The following is a 22584-nucleotide window of genomic DNA, read 5'->3' on the forward strand; positions in this document are numbered from 1 at the left end:
GGATGTTTTCACATCTAGGATGAGTGTCATGCTAGTGTGGATTCACATATGCAGATGGATCCCAGTTTGCCCCATCATGCCCTTTGGTGAGGATTCCCCAGAAAATAAGGAACTCAGATCCTAGGAACATTTATTCCAAGTTCAGTACTTCCTTAGACAGCTGATGCTTTCTCTTCCAGCAGCTCAGGATACAAAATGAACGCACATCTCTTTTAGTAGTTAAACTAATCGGATTCAGGGCCCCTCATCTCTGGGCACAATCCAAGAACTCTGGGTGCGGATGGAGCCTAGGCACTGGCCCCCATGTTCCCACTAAATGTCACTCAGACACTCCCCCTTGAAGCTGAAGGTCTTCACAACGGCTACTAGAGAAGGACGGTCCCACAGCAGGATGGACTGGGAACCCTCGTCACAGCTTTTTAGATTATCCTTTTTTTTGGTGCCAGGGTGGCTGAATCAGACTATTCCAGAAACAAGCCCAGCCTCAAGAAACCTATCAAGATTAACCTGGCAAGATCTCTTGCTCTATGATACTTTTCCCTCTAGGAAGTCCCTGGAATCTCCTGCCAGCTGATCTTAGATGGCCATCTCAACACCTTGATTTTTAGCTCTCACTTTAACTATCAAAAGAAGAAATATATCTCCTAGTTTTCCTTGCAGCTAAGTAAATAACTTCTGTCCAAGAAAGTATAAGCAGAAGTGTCCTGTGGGACTCCCAGGAAGTCATCTCTGAAAAGGAGGAGCTTGCCCTTCTTCGATCCTTCCTCTCTCCTGCTACCTGGAACATGGATGTGATGGCTGGAACTCTAGCAGCCATCTTAGATCATGAGGGTCACTCCTCGGTGATGGCGCAGCAGCAAGCTAGAAAGAGCCCACGTTCCTGAAGGCCGTGTGTCTCTTGTATCAGTCCTGTATTTCGTACTTCTGGATCTCTTCAATGTGAAAAAGAAATAAGTTTCTCTCGTATTTGAGTCACTGTTATTTTGGGTTTTCAGTCACATGTGGTTGAACATGATCCTAACTGATACACAAGGCAAGCTTGATTTCTAAACAGAGAGGAAGTCTGAGGGTATTTGCAGACCTCATATGTTCCCGTCCCTGTGGCACCATGGAGCCTGTCTTCTGTAAGGGGACACACAGATCCTTGTGTACCTTGCTTAAGAACAAGAGACAATAGTTACAATCTGTTAATCCCATCTGTTTTCCATAAGAAGGAAAAAGAGTTATATGATGGTGACAGAAATGCTAGGCTAGATAGAGGGGTTTTCCGAGTCCCCCATGACAGGGACATCGGGGACAGACGGTACACAAAGAGGAGACACTCGTGTAACCTACTTAAAAGGGATTTATTATCTGGTGCTGATAGAGTTTATAATTTTCAAAGTCCATTCTCATTCATTATAACCACATTAACTCCTGCCTCTGTTTCTCTTACCAAGTACTTCCGATGACAACATTGTTATCCTAATTTTACAGATGGTAAATTGGAGGCTCAGGAGGTGGTATGGCTTGCCCAGATAGTAAATGGTTTGGCAGGTCTTCCCAGCTGTATTTTATTTTGCTTTATCTTAGTGGAGGAAGAATCATCTAGCAACCAAATATCTAAGACTTTCCAGAAAAATTCCAAGCTCATCAAGTTGGTTTTTCCCCTCCCAAACCACATATGTTATGGACAGACCCCACACACTAAGTTTTCATTTGGAAAATACATTGGTCATAGAAAAAAAAATACCTTTAAAACTCATTATCCTACAAAGTAGCTGGTGTTTCAGAGAAGGATGGAGAAAGTTCTGGGTTCAGAGGAAGGAGCAAGTCAGAGGGCTTCTTGGAGAAGGCGATCTTTGATCAAGTATCGAAATAACACTGAACTGAGATGGAGTAATGCTCTCTGGAGACAGAGAGTAGATGATGAGAGGAGGTGATGGTGAGAAGATCAGCGTGGAAGGTAGGAACATTCTGGGAAGAGGAAACAGCATATGAAGTACAAAGACAAGTAGCTCACATATGTATATCTAAAAACCACACGCACACACATGCACGCACACGCATGCATGCACACACATGCACACACACACATGCGTGCATGCATGCACGCACTCTGCCCCCACACAAGGCAAATATATGTCAGACTAATTCAAATTTAAATGAAAACCCCCAAGATTTTCTGTGTTACTAACAGATTAAGTAGATCCCAACCACAAGGCAAAAAAGGTCTGGTGAAGGAAATAAAAGTCTAATCTACCATGTGGGTATAATACTTAACCCCAAACTTTGTAAGGCAAAACTATTAGCAATATTTGGAGTAAGTGATAGAAATTCATTGTAGGGAGAGCTTGGACACATAATTTTTTTTTTTTTTTTTTTTTTGAGACAGAGTTTCACTCTTGTTGCCCAGGCTGGAGCGCAATGGCACGATCTCGGCTCACTGCAACCTCCGCCTCCTGGGTTCAAGAGATTTTCCTACCTCAGCCTCCCGAGTAGCGGGGACTACAGGCATGCACCACCACGCTCGGCTAATTTTGTAATTTTTTTAGTAGAGACGGGGTTTCTCCATGTCGGTCAGGCTGGTCTTAAACTCCTGACTTCAGGTGATCCGCCTGCCTCGTCCTCCCAAAGTGCTGGGATTACAAGCATGAGCCACCGAGCTCGGCCGACACATCATTTTTAAGCAATGAGAAATCAACAGATAAAAAAATAAGGTAATGGAGATTTTAACGGTATAATCAATAACGTGTCTTCTTTTGCACACACAAGTAAAGAATGTACCTCATTTTTACCTTATTTTCTAGCATCCATGGGACACTGACCAGAACCGAGGATACACTGGTCATGAACACCCTATTGTGTTCCAAAAGACGTACGTTGCACAGATCACATTTTCTGATCAAAACAAAATTAAACCATAAGTAATTGTAATTTTTTAAAAAATCTTCTTAACTACTGAAACACAGAGGAACAAAATACAATCTACAGAATATTTGGAAAGTAATGAAAATAAAAACACTGTTCCTTATAAGAATAAAGCCATTCCTCAAGACAGAGTCATAGTATTAAATGCATTGTTTACCAAAAAGAAAGCTAAGACATGTATGATTTAAACATTCAACTCAATAAATTAGAAAAGGAGGGAAAAGCAATCCTAATAAAATTAAAAAAGATAAAGCGAAACTCAATATAGAAGAAAACAGAGTTGATAGATAAATGTGAGCTAATTTGAAAAATGAAGGAATTTCAATAAACTGGTAACTCTAGTTAAATAAAAGGTTGCAAAATATACATAACGCAACAAAGGGAATATAATTGCAGAGTTGATTTACAAAAAGAATAGCATATATGTAATAATTATGCTAATGCTTTGAAAATAGGCAATTATGTGGACCATTATAAATTATCAAAAATCTTGAGACTAGCAGGGCGTGGTGGCTCACGCCTGTCATCCCAGCACTTTGGGAGGCTGAGGTGGGTGGATCACCTGAAGTCAGGAGTTCGAGACCAGCCTGCCAACACGGCAAAACTCCATCTCTACTAAAAATACAAAAATTAGCCGGGTGTGGTGGTGGGTGCCTGTAGTCCCAGCTACTTGGGAGGTTGAGGCAGGAGAATTGCTTGAACCCAGGAGGTGGAGGTTGCAGTGAGCCAAGATCGTGCCACTGCACTCCAGCCTGGGCAACAGATCGAGATGCTGTCTCAACAACAACAACAACAACAACAACAACAAAAACTTGAGAAGATACAAAAAACTTTAATAATTATATAAATCATTAAAATTTTCATGAAAGTATTTTCAAAAGAAGGTTTCAGGCCACATTGTTTTTTTTCATCTCCTCTGACTCTCAGGTAGTTTTAAATGTAGGTTTTTTAGAATATTCAAGGAACAGAGTGTGCATATGTATATGTATGTGTGTGTATATATGTATATATAAATATATAAATATAAATAACTCTTCCACAGTGTAGAAAAGGTCAACCACCCAGGGCTGGGTGCGGTGGCTCATGCCTGTAATCCCAGCACTTTGGGAAGTCAAAGGGGGCAAATCATGAGGTCAGGAGATCGAGACCGTCCCGGCTAACACAGTGAAACCCCGTTTCTACTGAAAATATGAAAAAACTATCTAGGTGTGGTGGCGGGTGCCTGTAGTCCCAGCTACTTGGGAGGCTGAGGCAGGATAATTGCTTGAACCTGGGAGGTGGAGCTTGCAGTGAGCCGAGATCGCGCCACTGCACTCTAGCCTGGGCAACAGAGAAAGACTCTGTCTCCAAAAAAGAAAAAAAAAAAAAAAGGAAAGATCAACGACCCAAATAATCTTGCAAAGTTAAAATAAGCTCATCACCAAAAATCTACCAAAGCTGACCCTTGAATATAATGATGGACCCATCTCACCTATGAACATAGATGTAAAATTTCTAAATAAAATACTTACCAGTCAAATTCAATAGCATGTTAATTATTCATCAAAGTCCAGTAGACTTTGTCTCAGGAATGTAAGAATGGTTTAATGTTAAAGAAAACCTATTAGTATAAGAAATCACGTCCATAAATTACATAAGAAAAAACATACATGATTATCTCAAAGATGCTTAAAGGCATTTAATCAAAATGAACATTTATTCCCAGTCTCAAATGATATCATTTAACATCAGATACTTTTTCCTAAGTGCTGTTTGCTGTGCTAAGTACTTGACATGGTTTATATGATTAAATATTCACAGGAATTACTTGAGAGGGGTCCACTGTCCTACAAGTGACCAATCCCTCTATCTGCGTACTAAGTCCTATCTCCCGCTCTTCCTAGGGACCTTATATTCAATCAAGGCCTCCCCTCCTACATGTTTGTCTTCTTCTCCCCCCAACATCTGGCTCCTTCCCACTCATACTTTTATTTATTTACTTAGACAAGGTCTCACTCTGTTGCCCAGGCTGGAGTGCAGTGGCACAATCACAGCTCACTGCAGCCTCGACCTCTTGGGTTCAGGAGATCCTCCCGACTCAGCCTCCCATGGAACACAGGGATGCACCACCAGGCCCAGCTAATTTTTAAATTTTAATTCTTTGTAGAGACAGGGTTTCACTATGTTGCCCAGGCTGGTCTCAAACTCCAGGCCTCAAGCGATCCTCCTGTCTCTGCCTCTCCAAGTGCTGGGATTACAGGTGTGAGCTACCGTGCCCAGCTTCTCATTAATATTGTAATAAACATAAGAACTTTCTGAAAACTCTGCCTTGACCCCATATGATCTTCCCATGAGTCCCCCTCCTTTTCCTCCCCATGCAGCTCAACTTGAAAGTCTTTACACTCCTCCCAAATCTTCTTCCAGAAGTCACTGGCGACCTGCGTGCTGCACAGCCAACTTGCCATTATCGTTGGCATCATGCACATAATGGCACTCAATGGCACTCTCAGGGGCTGCAGCCCTGCCCTGGGCAGGTGAATAACAAAGGAACATGTGTGAGTACTGGGAAGGCTGAGCTTTGTTTACAAAGATGCTCCCCAAATGTAGTGGCTTAATGAAGACGCAGAGTGGCGTTTTCTGCATTGGTCCTTAGTGAGCCGTCGAGCTTAGTGGGCAGTTCTGCTCCTGCTGGTGACTCAGGGATTCAGGATCTTCCTTTCATCATGTGTGTTACTAATGACAGCAATAATCCCTCCTGTACAGATGGTGTTTTTTTATTTTAAAAAGCTTGGACATTTTACAAAGGCCAGGGACCCCCATGAGCTATTTATTATTATCCCACTTATGTAGAGAACAAGATTGGAGCCCAGACATGGTCGGCAAGCAGACCAGCCTCACACAGCCAGAAAGAGGGGGAGCTGGGAGCTGAGACTGGAACACAGGTCCTCTGGCTCCAGGTCCTGCCGCTTTCCCCTAAATCACACAGCTTCTGAAGGCAGGTCGCCTTTCATAGGTTTACAAGCCTGCCTTCCTGTAACCCCTGGTCGGTGGAACCCACCAGCAGGTGCTTTCCTTAGATTGGAGGTTCAGAAAGTGCCTTTGGTTTCTGGAACTCTCTTCCCTCTCCCTGGAGCTCTTCCAGTGGGCTCGGCAGCCCCCTCTGATAGGTATTCAGGATCCTGCCAAGAACCTTTCAAATGTTCCATGGGAAAAGGCCAGACCCGTTCACTGGGCTCCGCGCTGGCCAGATACCGCCCTCTTACATGCTGCATAGAAATAAAACACGGAGGTGACAAGCAGCTTGGAGAAGTTGAAATGTCAGCGCGACACTCTGAAGTCTCCTCCGAGCATGTAACTCGGAGATGGGAAAGGTTGCCCAGAAAGCAAACTGTTAGATAGGAACTGAGGGAGGTTCCTCGTCTGGGTTCTCAGAGCCAGAAGCGCCAGGAGCTCCAGGAGAGGCGGCTTGGATGCCAGGAGCCCACCCCGACTCTCAGGCAAGCGTCAGCGAGTGCCGAGTGCCTGGCTCCCCCGCCCCCCGTACTCTAGCCTTGCCAAGCCACTTGTGGCTCCTGGAAGCTCTCACCCCTCACCTCCAGCATCCCCCTTCCTGAACGGCCTCCTGCCCTGCTGTCCGCTCAGCACTGCCAGGGCAGTCTCCCCCAGACCTGGGGCTCCCCAGGGACAGAGACTGCACCTTGCAACCCGAAGGACCTAGCTGGGGCTCTGGCACAGAGGAGCTCAATCAATATTTGTCCAATGAACAAATGCCACTCCCTGGAGCTCGTTGCTCTGGGTGAACCAGAGGCCAAGACTTCACGTCCTTCCCACCGCCAGCTGGTAGCCCAAAGAAAAGGCCACCTGTGTCCAGGTCGCAGGGGTAAGGACAGCAGGCTGCTGCTTCACTGGGCCTGGATTTCCTCATCTGCAGAATGGTGGGGATGGGTGACCCTCAAGGGTATCTCTCGGGACCGACTCTGTGCCCAAATGTGGAGCCACCTGAACTGTCCTTTCTCGTCGCAGGTGTTGTCATGGAAAGCCTCACCCTGGCTCGCTGGTCTCCTCTTAGATTTGACTTTTGCTTTTCCAGCCTTGACTTTGACTGTTTCTCTATGACCACGACCCTCTGCTCCTTCCAGACCTTAGAAGGGGCCTTGCAAGTGACGAGCCCCCAAACTCAAGTTCTGCCGGCCTCACAGAAAACTCACCAGGGAGTGGCGTCCATGCATGTGTCTCTGTGTGCTGGCATGTCCAGGCATGTGTGTGTGCTTGTGTGTGTCTGTGTGCTGGCATGTGTGGGCATGCATGTGTCTCTGTGTGCTGGCATGTGCGGGCATGTGTGTGCTTGTGTGTGTCTGTGTGCTGGCATGTGAGGCATGCATGTGTATCTGTGCTGGCATGTGGGGGCATGTGTGTGTGCTTGTGTGTGTCTGTGTGCTGGCATGTGCGGGCATGTGTGTGTGCTTGTGTGTGTCTGTGTGCTGGCATGTGCGGGCATGTGTGTGTGCTTGTGTGTGCATGTGCAGGTCCCACTCTGGGCTTGTTCAGAAGCAAAAGGAGATATCCCGGCAGGCAGGTAACCAGACATCCTGCTGTCATCGCTATTCACCTTTCCTTTTAATCCATTTTTAAAGTATTGATCGTCATGTCTGAAAATGCTGGAACGGCAGCCCCGGATCTCTGAGCCAAAGAGCTGTGTGAACTGTGAAAACTGTCTACCCCGTGTGGGAGGCGGAGATGGTTTCCTATTTTAATCCTCTCTAAGACTCCAAAGGTTAGTGGTTTATGTAGATCAAACTGCAGGGTCGCACATGAGCCCTTTGCAGATGTTCTTGGGGGGCCGACTCGGGGAGACTCCTTTTCCAAGTGGCCTGGCGACCCCTTGAACAGATGTTCCCAACTTGGCGTCTCCTCCCACATGAGAACCTCAGCGCTGCAAAGAAACTTAAAAAGTTCCAATTCCCAACATGGTGAAACCCCGTCTCTACAAAAAATCCAAAAACTTAGCTGGGCATGGTGGCGTGTGCCTGTAGCCCCAGCACTCAGGAGGCTGAGGTGGGAGGATTGCTTGAACCTGGGAAGTCAAGGCTGCAGTGAGCTGTGATTGTGCCACTGCACTTCAGCCTGGATGACAGAGTGAGACCCTTTCTCAAAAAAAACAAAAAACAAAAAAAACACAAAAACCTCACTCAGTTCAGTGAGAGTGGGTGACATGTCCAAGGTCACATGGGAACAGAAATGTAAACCCAGGTGTGTCTAGCCCCAAAGAGGGAGGAGAACAAGTAGAGGGTGTGAGAGGGGACGGCTGGCAGGCACAGAGGCACAGGAGGTGGAGGCCAGGTGAGGAGATGGGGTTTCCTGTACACACAGGAGCCACGGCTGGTTTTCGCGTAGGACAGATGCAAGCTTTTTGGCATATTTTAGGGAATTCATCTGACTTCCATGTCCAGAGTAGAGCTCTCTGGAGGCCCTGGGGCCCTGGGGGAGCCACAGCAGCGGGGTGTGTTGAAGAATGCTTGAACCAAGAGCTGGGCTTCCGTGGGTGGGGAAGGGTGGGAAGAGCATTTCTGGCAGAAGAAACTGTGCACAAAGGCCTGGGGGGAGCCTAGCTGCGCGTGGGGGTTGTGCATGGCGTGACAGGAAGGTCCCCGTCAGCAATGGAGGAGGTGGAAGCTGGGAGGCCGGGCAGGCCCAGAGCGGACAGCCTTGAATGCCGTGGGCTCCTGGCCTCGCTCGTGAGGGCCTCTGTCCTTTCCAGGCCAGGGTATGTGCCCTAACTGATGTGCACGGGAAGGACACCCCACGGCAGTGGAGGGGGCAGATTGCCCAGGGCAGGGAGAAGCACAGCCAGGGCGACAGGGGGGAACAGGGGAGCCCGCTCTCTCCAGGTGACTCCTGTTCAGTGAGGACCAAGGCCGTGATGACATGGTGGGAGAGGAGCCGGTGAAACGCTGAGTGTGTGTGGGGAGCTGGCGAACTGTGCAGATAGGTGGCCTAAGGGTGGGCCTTTATGCAAGCTTGTTCTCCATCACCGCTCCCACCCTCCCGCACTGCCTTTGGCCATGTGAGTGGGACCAGGGATGACCAGCTGGAGAGGCTCTCACTCTTCCCTGCAAAGTCCATGGCGGGGCGGAGACCTGCAGTGCCCAGCATGCCAAGATCCAGGGCACAAGCCCAAGCACTGGCTTCTCCTGAGCATGGCGATGGGTGAGAGACCCTTTCCCTTGGGCTCACTTGGACACCCGCTGGATTTCAGACTCAGGATGTGGTGACAGTGTCCACATCCCAGCTCTCTCCCCTGCCAGGGGTGATAGTGTGATGGCACCTGTGCAGGTGGCGTGCATACCCATCTGCCTCCTCTCTATCTGACTCAGATGGCCCTCAGCACGGTCGATCTTGTCTGAGAACCATCAGTACGAGTGTCCTTGTCCTAGTTGTCCCCCAAGAAAGTCACCTCTGCAGGCTCAGTCCTGGGCACGCCCCCAACCTGGCTCCTTTCCTCACCTCTTCTTCGAGGAAGACTCCATTTTGTAGATGGGAAAACCGAGTCTCAGAGAGGTGTGTTTAAACAGCACAGCCAGTGAGAGGCAGAGCTGGGGCCAACACACACCTGCTGGCAGGACAGGAGAACTTGTCATTTAGGAATTTGGGCTCTGGAGTCAGGCCACCTGGGCTCACGTCCCACAGCCAACTCCAGCAAGCCACCCAGCCGTATCCCTTCTTCTCGTGTCTAAGTAGAGGGCGGTGCTAATGACTGCCTAGCAGGGCCAGGTGAGCAGACATGGAAGCGTGAGAGGATGTCTGTCTGCTACGTAAAAAATGCTCAGTGTGTGTGGTCATCAGCCGCACCTGACTCTGAAGCCTCCTACCTGAAAGGCAAGATGTTGGCTTATCTCATTGTACACGTTCAACTAGCACTCGTTCTCACCAAATTTCCACCCAAATCTCTATTCACTTGCTAAGGCTGCTGTATCAGTCCATTGTCATGCTGCTATGAAGAAATACCTGAGACTGTGTAATTTATAAAAAGAGGTTTTTTCTTTTTCTTTCTTTCCCTTTTTTTTTTTTTTGAGATGGAGTCTCGCTCTGTTGCTCTGTTGCCCAGGCTGGCGTGCAGTGGCTCGATCGATCTCAGCTCATTGCAACCTCTACCTCCTGGGTTCAAGTGATTCTCCTGCCTCAGCTTCCCGAGTAGCTGGGATTACAGGCGTGTGCCACCATGCCCAGCTAATTTTTATATTTTTAGTAGAGATGGGGTTTCACCATGTTGGCCAGGCTGGTCTCAAACTCCTGACCTCAGGTGATCTGGCCACCTTGGCCTCGCAAAGTGCTAGGATTAGAGGCGTGAGCCACCGCGCCCGGCCAAGGAAAGAGGTTTAATTGACTTACAGTTCTGTCTGGCTGGGAAGCCCCAGGAAACTTACAATCATGGCAGAAGGGGAAGGGAAAGCAAGGCACCTTCTTCACAGGGTGGTGGGAAAAGTGCCAAAGAAAGGAAGAAAAGCCCCTTATAAAACCATAGATCTTGTGAGAATTCACTCACTATCACAAGAATAGCATGGGAAAAAGCCCTGCTTGATTCAATTATCTCCCACTGGGTCCCTCCCATGACACGTGGGGATTATGGGAACTACAATTCGAGATGAGATTTGGGTGGGGACACAACCAAACCATATCAGCTGCCATCACAAAGCAATGCACACTGGGCAGTGTAACAATAGATGGTTATTGTCCTGTAGTTCTGGAGGCTGGGGCTCTGAGACTGAGGGTTCAGCAGGGCTGGCTCTCTCCTGCTCTGTCCCAGGCCAGTCTCCTGGCATCTGGTGATCTGTGACATCGCTCGGCTTGTAGAGGCATCACTCTGATTTCTGCCTTTATCATTGTGTGGTGCTCTCCCAGGAGGCTGTCTGTGTCCAGACTCCCCCTTTTGTAAGGACACAGCTCATAACCCCACTTTTTTTTTTTTTCCGAGACAGAGTCTTGCTCTGTTGCCCAGGCTGGAGTGCGCACTAACCACTAACCTTTGGAGTTAATGGTGCGATCTTGGCTCACTGCAACCTCCGCCTCCTGGGTTCAAGCAATTCTCCTGCCTCAGCCTCCCAAGTAGCTGGGATTACAGGCACCCACCACCACACCTGGCTGATTTTTGTATTTTTAGTAGAGACAGGGTTCCACCATGTTGGCCAGGCTGGTCTTGAACTCCTGACCACCTGCCTCTTGAACTGTTGATCCACCCACCTCGGCCTCCAAAAGTGCTGGGATTACAGGCATGAACCACTGTGCCCGGCGACCTCATCTTAACCTGATCATCTCCAAGGACCCTATTGTGTCTCTGCCCATGAACACTCATGATCTGGGGGGAGAATGAGACACGACAGAGGCAGGTGCAAGATGGGGCAGTGTGTGCCCTGAGAGGGGGGGTGCAGGGGCCCCAGCACAGGAGGGTTCTGGGCTGCAGTGGCCTGGCACACAGTAGGTGCTCCCTGCCATTTTATTGGTAGATGAGTGAATGAGAAGAGATCAGAAGGTCTAGGGCTGTCCTGCTTGGAGCTGAGAAGCATGGAAGCTGCTTAAAGACACAGGAAAGGATTTCTCGCCTCCAGGCTCCAGTGTCTTGGGTGTTGAAAGATCAAATTCCTGGAATTCATCTCCTCTGTCTACTCGGGCTGTCCCTTCATCAAGCACAGGGACCCGGGGAGAGGCTGGCAACATGTTAGAGCTTGGCGGAGGGGGTGAGCTGGCCCCAAGTGCAGCCTGGATTCCAGACGCTGCCAAAACCGGCTTGATGTATGTTTGGTCTCAGCGTAGAATCTTTCCATCATCCAACTGTCCTTGTCTCGAAACTGGAGGGGGAGTCCCTTTGAAACTGATGTCTGGTTTTCCACAGCCATACAATTAATAGTTACTGGTGTGCAGAGTCACCATCCTGCAGAGGTAAAGCCTTCCCCGTGGCCCAAAGCGGGGAACATGCAGCTTTGCTGCCTTGCAGACTGCTGCTGCTTTTCCCTCCTCCCTGCACGGGCCGCTCCGTTTCGCAGCCTGTTGAAGCTGAAGCTGGCATCTTGGTGGTTTTATGGGGCAGGGGTCCTGTGATGGGGCCACATGGAGTTGTTCAGTGGGTTCAGTGGCTAGAGCAGGGCTCTGTCTCCCTGTGCAATCCTGGCAAGTCATGTTCCCTTCCTCTCTGAGCCTCAGTTTCCCCATGTACTGAGTTTCAGGCTTAGGTGATGTATTAGATTTGAAGCCTGGGGCTTGGATGAATTTTACTGCTATTGTGAAGGGTGTGAAGACCTTATAAACTGCTCTTATGGATCACTTGGTCACAACCTGTCATTTGGGGGAAAGCTTGGCACTGAGATGATGTTGAATCTCACAGCAGGGGGAGCAGTGGATCATGTGCCCATTCTCTCACGTCCAGCAAGGTCCACTCTGTCCTGTACAACACAGTCAGGAGACAGCGGCTGGCCAGGCGGTCCCATCTCCACTTCTCTCTTCCTTTGGCCCTCATTCTCTGATGGCCCCTCGAAGCACAGCACAAATAAAGTGGCAACACTTGAACTCCAGCCAATGTCAAGTTCCACTGGCTCCTTTTTTCATTAGCCGGAGACGGCTGCTCAATGTCTAGTCTTCGAAGACCAAATCACTTTTCCAACATCATCCCCACTCGAGTGGCATCACAAAGTCAGCCTTTGTGAGCATCTCAAGTGTGTGGATGATTTTGTTCTAGGCTCTATCCGTGAGCAAATCTTTGCTTTTTTGATGAGCAAATGGATGAATATTTATTCTGGGGAAGACTGGCTATTAGCTGAGCCTCTCCACTCTGCTAATCTTCACACTGGCCAGATCATCTGCTTTATCCATAAGCAGAATCAGTGGGTTTTGGGTGGAGGACCAAACTTTAGATTGACAAGCAGGGCCCTGGCGATGAGGAAACCGGCCTGAAGGTGAAGCAGATTGCTCATGTCACACAATAACCTGATGTAGCAGACGAGGTCCTGCCTCTCAGTCCAGGACATCTGACCCTTATGACCGTCTATCACAGGCCATCAAGCAGGTCTGCTGGGGTTCGAGGTTTATAGGCCCCCTAAATAGAAGCCTTTTGCCCACTGGGTGGCCACAAAACCAGCACATCCACTGAAGGCTCTTCAGGCCCATCGCCCAAGATGTCTGCCCTTCAGGAACCTTGGAGGCCACATAGATGCCATGGGAGGGGTAACCTGGAGTGGCTCAGGTCACTTGTTGGAAAACCAGGGCCACAAGCATCATGTGATGGGCATGGATAGATCGTGCTCCAGCAACGTGGTCTCATTCAAAAGCTGAGCACCAAGGGAACAAGGCACTTCAGTCCAGGCAGAGAAAAGAGGAGAGGGGACAGAGAGGAGAAGGAGGGCTCTGCCAAAGGTGGGAGGCCGCCCAGGGGCCTGGCACACACAGTAGGACCACTGGAGGGAGACTCATGCAGACAGTAGGGCAGGGCAGACAGGCTGGCCCCATTCCTAGTCTCTGTCCATCCCTCTGAATTTGAAGGAAGCAAGGGAATCAGAAGGAAACAGAATGGTAGGAAAGCAGGATGAAGCCGTGAGTGAGGTAGACGCACGGAATGCATGCAGTGATGGCTTGGGATATCCACTCGAGCCTTGCTCATCATTTACCTGAATTCGAATGTGACTGGGAGTTCTTTTATTTTTATTTGCTAAATCTGGCAACTCACAGAGGAGGTGGGGTGATGGCATTGCCAGCATCCTCAGTCTACCAATGACACCAGGAACTTTCCCGGCAGTGTCTTATGCTGCCCTTGACGTGGGCCAGGCCATGACACCAAAGCGCAGGCCGGCAAAAGCCAGTGTCCTGGGCCAGGTAAGCGGGCGTGTGGATGCCGGGCTCTCACTTGGGCCCCTGGTGGCTGTGATGGTTGATTTTACTGTGTTAACTTGACTGGGCCATAGGGTGCCCAGATATGTGGTCAGACATTACCCTGGCTATGTGGGCAAGGGTATTTCCGGACGAGATTCATGCTTGAGTTGGTGGATTGAGTAAAGCAGCTTGTCCTGCCCAATGCATGTGGGCCTCCTCCAATCCATTGAGGGTCTGAATAGAACAAAAGGCTGTTGGAGACCCTTCCCCAGGTAAGAGAGAATTCTTCCTGCCTGGTGGCCTTTGAGCTGGGACACTGGCTTTCTGCTGCCTTCAGACTTGAATGGAAGCATCAGCTCTTCCTGGGTTTCCAGCCTGCGGACTCACCCATCTCCAAAACTGTGACAGCCAATTCCTTTATGTATTGATATATGGGCTCTATATCTCCATATCCTACTGGTCCTGTTTCTCTGAAGGACATTAACATGATGGCTATGGTGAGGGGCGCTCCGACACCTCCTGCAGCTGCAGCTGTTCCCTGTGGCCGGCTCCACAAGCCCAGCGTGGTGGGCACAGGTGGCCTCACTCCAGGCAGTGGTGTCACAGGGTGGACCTGACATGGGCCCATCCACGAAGTTTGTCGCGTGCCTGCGTGGTGACGGATGGGCTCCTGGAACCCTGATTTCTCAGGAGGGAAACATGCCTTTTGTTTCTTTTAAAACTTGTTGGGATGGCCCAAATCTGCTTTTCCAAACTGAGGAAATGCCATGTTCCAGGACGGGAGACAGGGAGGAGGCATGACATGAGCCTCCTATGAGCCACGCTCCCTGTCCACACCTTTCCATTTTGGTTTTTAATTCTCAGGAGGACCTCAGGAACCCAGGATCTGATCACTACGGCCCTTGGTTTATGCCGCACGCTCACGACTGGTCCAGTGTGTTAATTTTATGTGCGTATGTGTGTAATAAGTCCTGTGAGCCCACCACCAACACGAAAACCAGATCATCGTCCGTAACTTGCTTCTATTGAGGGCCTGTGCTCTCCCTCACCCAGGTGACCACTCCTGAATCCTGCATTTAAATTAAAAAGACAGCTATATAGTTTTTCATATGTAGGTATTTGAAAAGGTATGATGTTTAGTTTTACTGTTTTTTAAATTTAATTTTTCAAAAGGTTTCTCTTTCCATCGTTCCTGGAACCATGCTGAGTCTGGCTTGCTGTGACTCCAGCAAGATGGGTGAGCAGAGGCCCCGCACAGTGAGTGGCGAGCTGGGGTCTGAACCGGAGCCTGCGCAGCTCTGAGGCTGTGCTCCCTTAGCTCTGGGCAGCTGCTCCCCGACCAGCTCCAGTGGGCAGGCTGTCCAACACAGAATCACCAGGGGCTGGTGCATGGAAGGTGCCTATTTGTTGAGTGAAATCGTTTCACGATGTCTACACATTTCAGAATATCACATTGTACTCCATAAATAGATGCGATTATTGTCGATTAAAAATCAAAATGAAAAAAAATTTGTTGAGTAAACGGGCATCCTTCCTTGCAAGTCTATACTGGAAAAAAGGCATTATAGTGCCACAGACAGCTGAAAGGTGGCTGGAGTGTCTTCACAAAAGACACCATCGAATTTCCCAATTAACCTTTTTTTCGATAAGGGAAACCCAAACATGTTTCTCATTTCACAAAAGCAGGGAGTACAAACAGCATCATGACTCTGGCCACAAGGCAGTATTTCTGTGTTTCAGTGTCGCCTTCTGTGGCGGAAAGCAAAGACCCCCCCTAAGCGGGGTCCAAGAGGTTTCGGATGCCGCCAGTCTCCGCTTTGGCCCTGGCCCCCACCAGAGGCCCCTTGGACCCTGCCTGCCTCCCATGGTTGCCAGAGCCTGGGTCCCCAACGTCCCTGGACCCCAGAGGTCCACTATTGCCCCCAGTCTCCCACAGAGGTGTGGGGAAGGCTTGGCCGGGCTTCATCCCTTGGCCTGGCTTGGTCCTTCTTGGGTGCAGCTATGAGTCTCTGGAGTAATGGTGAGAGGCACCCACCAGCCTGTGCCCAGACTCACCTGTCCAGGGCCTGCCTCCCTGGGCAAAGGACTCTGTGCCTTGGTGTTTCCTTAGAGTAAGTTCCTTCCCAGGAGGCTTCCGTGTCCCTCAGACAAATAGAGCCCAGGGCAGCCTGGCCCCCCCAGTCTTCCAGACCGATAACAATAATACCAGCAACAGGCCGGGCGCGGTGGCTCACGCTTGTAATCCCAGCACTTTGGGAGGCCGAGGCGGGCGGATCACGAGGTCAGGAGATCGAGACCACGGTGAAACCCCGTCTCTACTAAAAATACAAAAAAATTAGCCGGGCGTGGTGGCGGGTGCCTGTAGTCCCAGCTACTCGGAGAGGCTGAGGCGGGAGAATGGCGTGAGCCCGGGAGGCGGAGCTTGCAGTGAGCCGAGATTGCGCCACTGCACTCCAGCCTGGGCGACAGAGCGAGACTCCGTCTCAAAAAAAAAAAAAAATAATAATACCAGCAACAGTAATCAGCTAACATTTAGTCTCTGTGCCAAGCATTTTATGCACATTATTTCATTTAATCCCCATTACTATCCACATTTTACAGATGATAGCACTGAGGCCCACGTGTGTGTGAGTACATGTGTGTATGAGAGTACATGTGTGAGCGTGCATGTTAGTATGAGTACATGTGCACGGGTGTGTGGGAGTGTTAGTACATGTATATGCTTGAGTTGTGAATATGGGTGTGTGTGAGTGCCTGTGCATGGGTGCGTGGGTGTGAGTGTGAGTACATGTGTGGGTGCCTGCGAGTGTGAGTGCACGTGTGCATGGGTGTGTGGATATGAGTACATGTGCATGGGTGCCTGGGCGTGTGAGTGCATGTGTATGGGTGCGTGGGTGTGTATGTCCATGGTTGCGTGGGTGGGTGTGAGTACACGTGTGCATGGGTGTGAGTACATGTGCGTGGGTGCATGGCTGTGAGTGTGAGTGCACGTGTGTATGTGTGTCCACCCTTAATGAACCTCGAGTGAGCGAACAATGCGTGCAGGCCGGTCCTGCTGAGCACGGTCGGTAGTGCCCGGGTTGTGTTTGGGCGAGGACCCGAGCCTGCGGGTGCTGCACAGGAGCCAGCCGTGTGCCCAGGAACCTGCTGATCACTGAGAGTGGGTGAGGACGGCATGGGCACATGTGTGATTTGGTGGCAGTGCCACGTGGTTGTGACATCCACACCCACGCTGGCTGAGAAGAACAATGGAGCGCCTGAGGAGGTGGCCCGGGACCTTGGCATCACCGTAGGGCGTCCTGGGAAACAGGGGAGGCCTCCTCTGGGCTGGCTAGGGGCTCGGAGCCCTGCACTTTGAACATGAGCGGGACCATGACCTCCTGTTGAACCCTGGCTGGGCGGAGCAGGTGCAGCAGCCCTGTGGGGAAGGTGTGCCTGGGCGGGGTGCCCGGGTCCTTGGAAGGACCTGCCCATTGGCCATCTGGCGTGTCTGGTCAGCGCAAGCTCACCCTCCCCACTGAACCCCCTCCTGGGGCTCTGATAGCGTGAGGGGTCAGGGCCCTGACTATTGAAGGCTGTCAGGGGAGGAAGTGGACGCAGAGGCCACACGGGTGGGCGGAGGTGCGAACTCGGCCGACGCATAGCGCCGGGGTGTTTTCTCACCTGTGGTCGGTCAGTCAGGCAGCTGCCCAAGCGCTGACTCCCACGGGCCACCTCTCCTCGGCCTCCCAGCCCCAAGGCCTGCGGAGGGGGTGCGCCTTCTCCCCACCCCCGCCCCGCCCCCAATCACTCCCGGTGTGCAGGGCTCTGCAGGCGACGTCTCGCAGCTGCCCCTGGCTCTCTGACACTGGCATCCCTATGCCCCAAGAAGCCTCCTGACTTCCCTGGGACTGATCCTTCCTAACCCATCTGCCACCTCAGTCCATTCAACTCAGCCGATGGGGCGAGTCCACCTTGTGCCCCTCCCAGAAGGCTCCACGCCCACCCTCGTGCCCAGGCGCTACCCGCCACTCAGCGCAGAGCGACTCTGGTGAGACGTGGAGCGGGGCAGGAGGACCAGGGTTCGGCAGCTAGCGTGGCGCCCCCTGGTGGCGAGAGCAGGAAGAGTTTGCAGGGCCCTCGGCCACACCCACATTGAGTTAGGTGCTTTCTGCGTGGGTTTTAAAATGGGCAGGGAGGGGAATTTCCCTGAATACCAGTGCTGTGGGTTCACTGAGACTCCACGTTGTCACGCCATGCTGCAGGGAACCCTTAAAATTTGGGTTTCCACAAGATGCAATTCATCTGTATGTTTTGACCTTTTATTTAAAAGTCACAAGTCAAGCATTATTAAGTAAAGTAGAATAACTGTATTCATTTGCTAAGAAAGCACTTCCCAGGACTTCCCTCCTATGCCAGGCTTTGTCTAGAAGCTAGCAGGGAATATACAGCAGCGTCTGTGCCCTCAGAGGCCCACAGCCCACGTGGAGAGACGGATATTCCCAGCCATTCGATCCTCAGTGTAAGACAGGGATAAGGGGGTATTATGATTCCCGTTTTTTTTTGAGGTGGGGTCTCACTCTGTCACCCAGGCTGGAGTGCAGTGGTGAGATCTCAGCTCACTGCAACCTCTGCCTCCTGGATTCAAGCGATTCTCCTGCCTCAGCCTCCTGAGTAGCTGGGATTACAGGCACCTGCCACCACGCCCGGCTCATTTTTGTATTTTTAGTAGAGACGTGGTTTCACCATGTTGGTCAGGCTGGTCTCAAACTCCTGAACTAATGATCCACCCACCTCGGCCTCCCAAAGTGCTGGGATTACAAGCGTGACCCACCATGCCCGATCTGTGGTTTTATAGATGAAGAAACTGAGGTTCAGAGACATGCAGAGCCACCTCATCATGGTGGTTCTACCAGTTCGGATCCTGCCTTGAACAAAATCCCACACAAGAAGGGAGCACAACACAACAACACAGGGACTTTCTGCAGAGGTGGGAGCAGGTTTGAAGCTGGCCACACCCAGGGGCAGCTGCAGTGGGAAGCTGTGAGACCCTCAGCCTGAAGGCACGGAGAGTCCAGGGAGACCCGGAGGGGGCCCGACACAGGCTGGAGTCACAGGACAAGGCCATTGTCGGGATCTTGGTGCTGAGCCAAGTTGGGAGCAGGGGAGAAATACCCAGACCTCTCTCTCTGCCCATCTCCAGTCTGGGCTTCCCGTCTCTGGGCCCGACAGGAGCCAGAGGGCTGAGTCCCTCAGGTGGTATAGGCCATGAGTGAGGTCCGCCTCTGGGCCTTAGGCAGGACAGAGAAGGGCAGAGAATGAACCGTGGGGCGAGGAGGTCGTGGCACACAGAGAATCCCCTCAGGTGGCTTTGGGCCCTGGCTGCAAGTTCCAGGGTGCCAAGAGAAGCCTCACTCCATATCTGCGACATTCCCACATATTTCAGGAAGACCCTGGGGAGAGGCAGCCAGGCCTGCAGGGCTCCAAGGTGAGCACAAAGACGGGGTGTGCTTGGCCCTTGGCTGGGAGTGGCCTGTGGGAAGCCAGGCCTTGGCCTTGTCAAGAATGTGGTGATGGATTTCAGAGCACAGCAGGGGCAGGGAGCCATAGGTCGAATGAGCCCCTTGAGGTCAGGGGCCCACCAGGTGCATTCTCACCGTATCCCCCATAGACACATCTTACAGGCCTACTGCAAGGAGCGCAATGAACGATCACAGCAGCCACCATTTAGCGCACACCTACTGTGTGCCATGGCTGTTTGGGCTGCAGTTGAGTTATTCACAGAGGTGCACAGAGCACTGTCCCATGGTATGTGAAACCTTGTGGTGCAGTGACATTTTAAGCTACAAAGAGTAACCCCTGACAGCCTGCATTGCCTTGGACTGTCACCTGCCCGGGAGGTGACAGCTCCTCTCCTGCACCTGGACAGAGGCTGCCTTGGCCTAGAAAAGAACACACTTTGCAGGAAACATCCAGGGTCCTGTCACTCAGCAGCTGCCAGCTCAGGGCCTCCTGGCCAGGAACCCAGCTTCCCTGCCTCTCCATCCCTGGCTCAGTTCCCATTGTGTGGCCAGCACAGCTGTTGTTTCAGGGGCCACTGGTGGACTCTGGGTGATCATTTACAGATTGGGAGGGCATGATAAGGCTCTCATGCCCTGTATGGGTCATTAAGAAATGGCACCACAGGGGCCAGGTTTCCATGCCAGCTCCCCCTCACTGTCTCTTTCTGCCTATCTTTTATTGTCCACTCTTATCTTTCTCCCTCCCCATGCCCCACCCTTGTGCAGGTCCCTAAGACCATAAGCTTCTTCAAACTGCTGCTGGCTTTTCCTGACCTTCTGCCCCAGGCCCGGAAGGTAACTTTATCAGCAGGGCTAGTGAGGGCTTGGCTGGGGCCCCAACCCTGTGTGGCCAGAGAGGGGGGAATTTCTGCCAGCAGAGACCCATGGCTGCCCAGTGATGTGGAGGAAAGGGATTGGAAGGCTAATCAGATCCAGACTCATCCCATCCTCGTCGACCTCACACGCATTTCCCCCGTCCACAAGCCAGTGCCTCGGGAGGTGGGCATGGGGTTAGATCGGCTCCATTCCTCCTCATCTGTTCTTCTTCTGTACAGTGACAACTGCTGTGATCAGAGAGTGAGGCAGTTGATGGGCACAGGCACCTCTGAGTCACCTGGGACCATTTAGGGACTCCTGGGTCTTTGTCTTTGCACCTTAAAATGGGCTCAGGTCCTGGTTCTGTTTAAACCTTCTCATGCTGGTGACAAGAATAGTTACCTATGAATGTGAACAGCCCTCCTCAGTTTAAGAGCAAGTAGGATGCACTGGAAACTTCACAGGTCTTGTGATCAAATGAATCAGGTTTCAACCAGAACCCACTCTTCCCTCGCATGGGGGTGGAGCCTCAGTGTCCTCATCTGCCAAATGGAACCACGATCCTCACGGCCACCGTGAGTGGGATCAGCACCTGTTTGCTGAAAGGGCTCTCCGCATGCAGCCAGGTGGAGAGAGGAAAGCTTTGGAATCATGGAGATTTGGGTTCAGATCTCGGTGTCTCCATCGGGCCAGTCCACTACTCTCTGGTTTGCTGTTTAAATGAGGACAGTGACACCCACTTCTCAGGTGTTGGGGGAATTGAAGAAAGGTATGTTCTTGCTAGTGGCAAATGATCAGCGAGTGGCAGTGCCTGGCAATGACACTGAAAGGAGTCATCAGCGTCCCCATTTCACAGGTGAGGAAACTGAGGCCCCAGGAGGGCAATCAGATGAATGGCGGAGTGGGATCAGTCTTGGCCCTGGGCCTGTCTGACGCCCCAGACCGTGCACTCCACTACCCCTCTGGGCCCCTTTTCCTTCCTGGCTGACCCACACAGAAGTGGTTGCTCCTGGAGCAGGCCTGGCCTTGGCCACAGACCAGGGGTGAGTATGGCTGGAGTGTATCTGCCCTCTTTCCCCGAACCCAGGGGTCCTACCCCCCACCACCACCAAGGGAAGGGTGCTGATGGCATCGTGGTGGGTGGGCCTTGGGCATGTGTTGCCGCCCTTCTGACCAGCATTGTGGGCTTAGGGGTGTCGGTAGGCTCGGCAGGGGTGAAGGGGTGAACTAGCTCCCTCCAGCCTTGGTTCACTTGAGTCACTCTTCTCTGGTGCCCAACCCATGTTTGTTTTGTCTTTCTGGGTTTCAGCCCTTTGGCCAGCAGAGGTTAAAGATTACTGAGGCGGCTGACAATAAAAGTGCCCGGCGCGCTGGCCTTTGACCACCCATTAGAAGGCAGTGGGATCACACTCCCCACAACCGCCACAACGGCCAGAGTGGTGAGGGTGTGGACGAGGGCACGCCCTCCCTGCATTAATATTAAGGGGACAGTCACTCTTGCCTGGGCAATTGGGCCAAGTTTCTTTTTTATCTGAAGCCAGGGCCACAATGTGGCATTGTTCTCCGTCTCAAAGGCCACCATGCGGCCTCAGAGTGGACCCTGGGAGGGACCCCACCTGGCAGAGTAAACAGCCACCCAGAGGTGGCTGGCAGCAATGGGGAGGAGCTTTCTCTTTCTTCTGGAAGACATATATTTCTTCCGAGGGAGTCTGGGAATCAGAGTCCTCCAGGGGCCGTTAACCTCCTTCCTGAACCTCAGTTTCCTCATCTGGATCAGGGTGCTTCGCTTACATCTGCACTCCAGGACAGGGTTCTGAATCCTTCCTGTCCTGTGGACCTGAGAACGTTGAAGGACCCTCTTTTCAGAATGTTTTTTTTTTGCATTAAATAAAACCAGAAGATCACAAAGGAAACTAATTATATTGAAATACAGTGATCAAAATATTTAAAAACAAATTTGAGATAATACATGTGTTCCTTTGCGAGTGAATTAAATAACAATTTCTAGCCACAAGTCTACCGACTACTGCAATTTCAAAGGAGTGATATGTGAAAATTGCAAGTTATCTACAGCAACAAAGCCACAGACACTCCTTATATTTCTGGGTTTTCTTTATGGCCTGTATTTTATTTTAAAAAATTTATTTAAGATAGGCCGGGCATGGTGGCTCACGCCTGTAATCCCAGCACTTTGGGAGGCCTAGGCGGGCGGATCACTTGAGGTCAGGAGTTCAAGACCAGCCTGGCCAACATGGTGAAACCCTGTCTCTACCAAAAATATAAAAAAGTAACCAGGTGTGGTGACACGTGCCTGTAGTCCCAGCTACTTGGGAAGCTGAGGCAGTAGAATCACTTGAACCCGGGAGGCAGAGGTTGCAGTGAGCTGAGATCACGCCATTGCACTCCAGCCTAGGAGACAGAGCGAGGCTCCATCTTAAAATAAAAATAAAAAAATATATTTAAGATGATTATTGATTCACAGGAA

At 51.0% G+C, this 22584-nt stretch overlaps 1 long non-coding RNA gene across 1 annotated transcript in view; it reads left to right on the forward strand.

Annotated features, from left to right (window-relative positions):
* Positions 1-15138, forward strand: part of LOC129488868 (uncharacterized) — a 37046-nt gene extending 21908 nt beyond the window's left edge. The window contains exons 2-3 of the long non-coding RNA XR_008659729.2: positions 14608-14796; positions 14917-15138. This is a non-coding gene — a long non-coding RNA (uncharacterized lncRNA). The remainder of the gene's footprint in view (positions 1-14607; positions 14797-14916) is intronic.
* The last annotated feature ends 7446 nt before the right edge of the window (positions 15139-22584 follow it).

Source organism: Symphalangus syndactylus, chromosome 8, assembly GCF_028878055.3.
Source record: "Symphalangus syndactylus isolate Jambi chromosome 8, NHGRI_mSymSyn1-v2.1_pri, whole genome shotgun sequence".
Lineage (NCBI taxonomy): Eukaryota > Metazoa > Chordata > Mammalia > Primates > Hylobatidae > Symphalangus > Symphalangus syndactylus.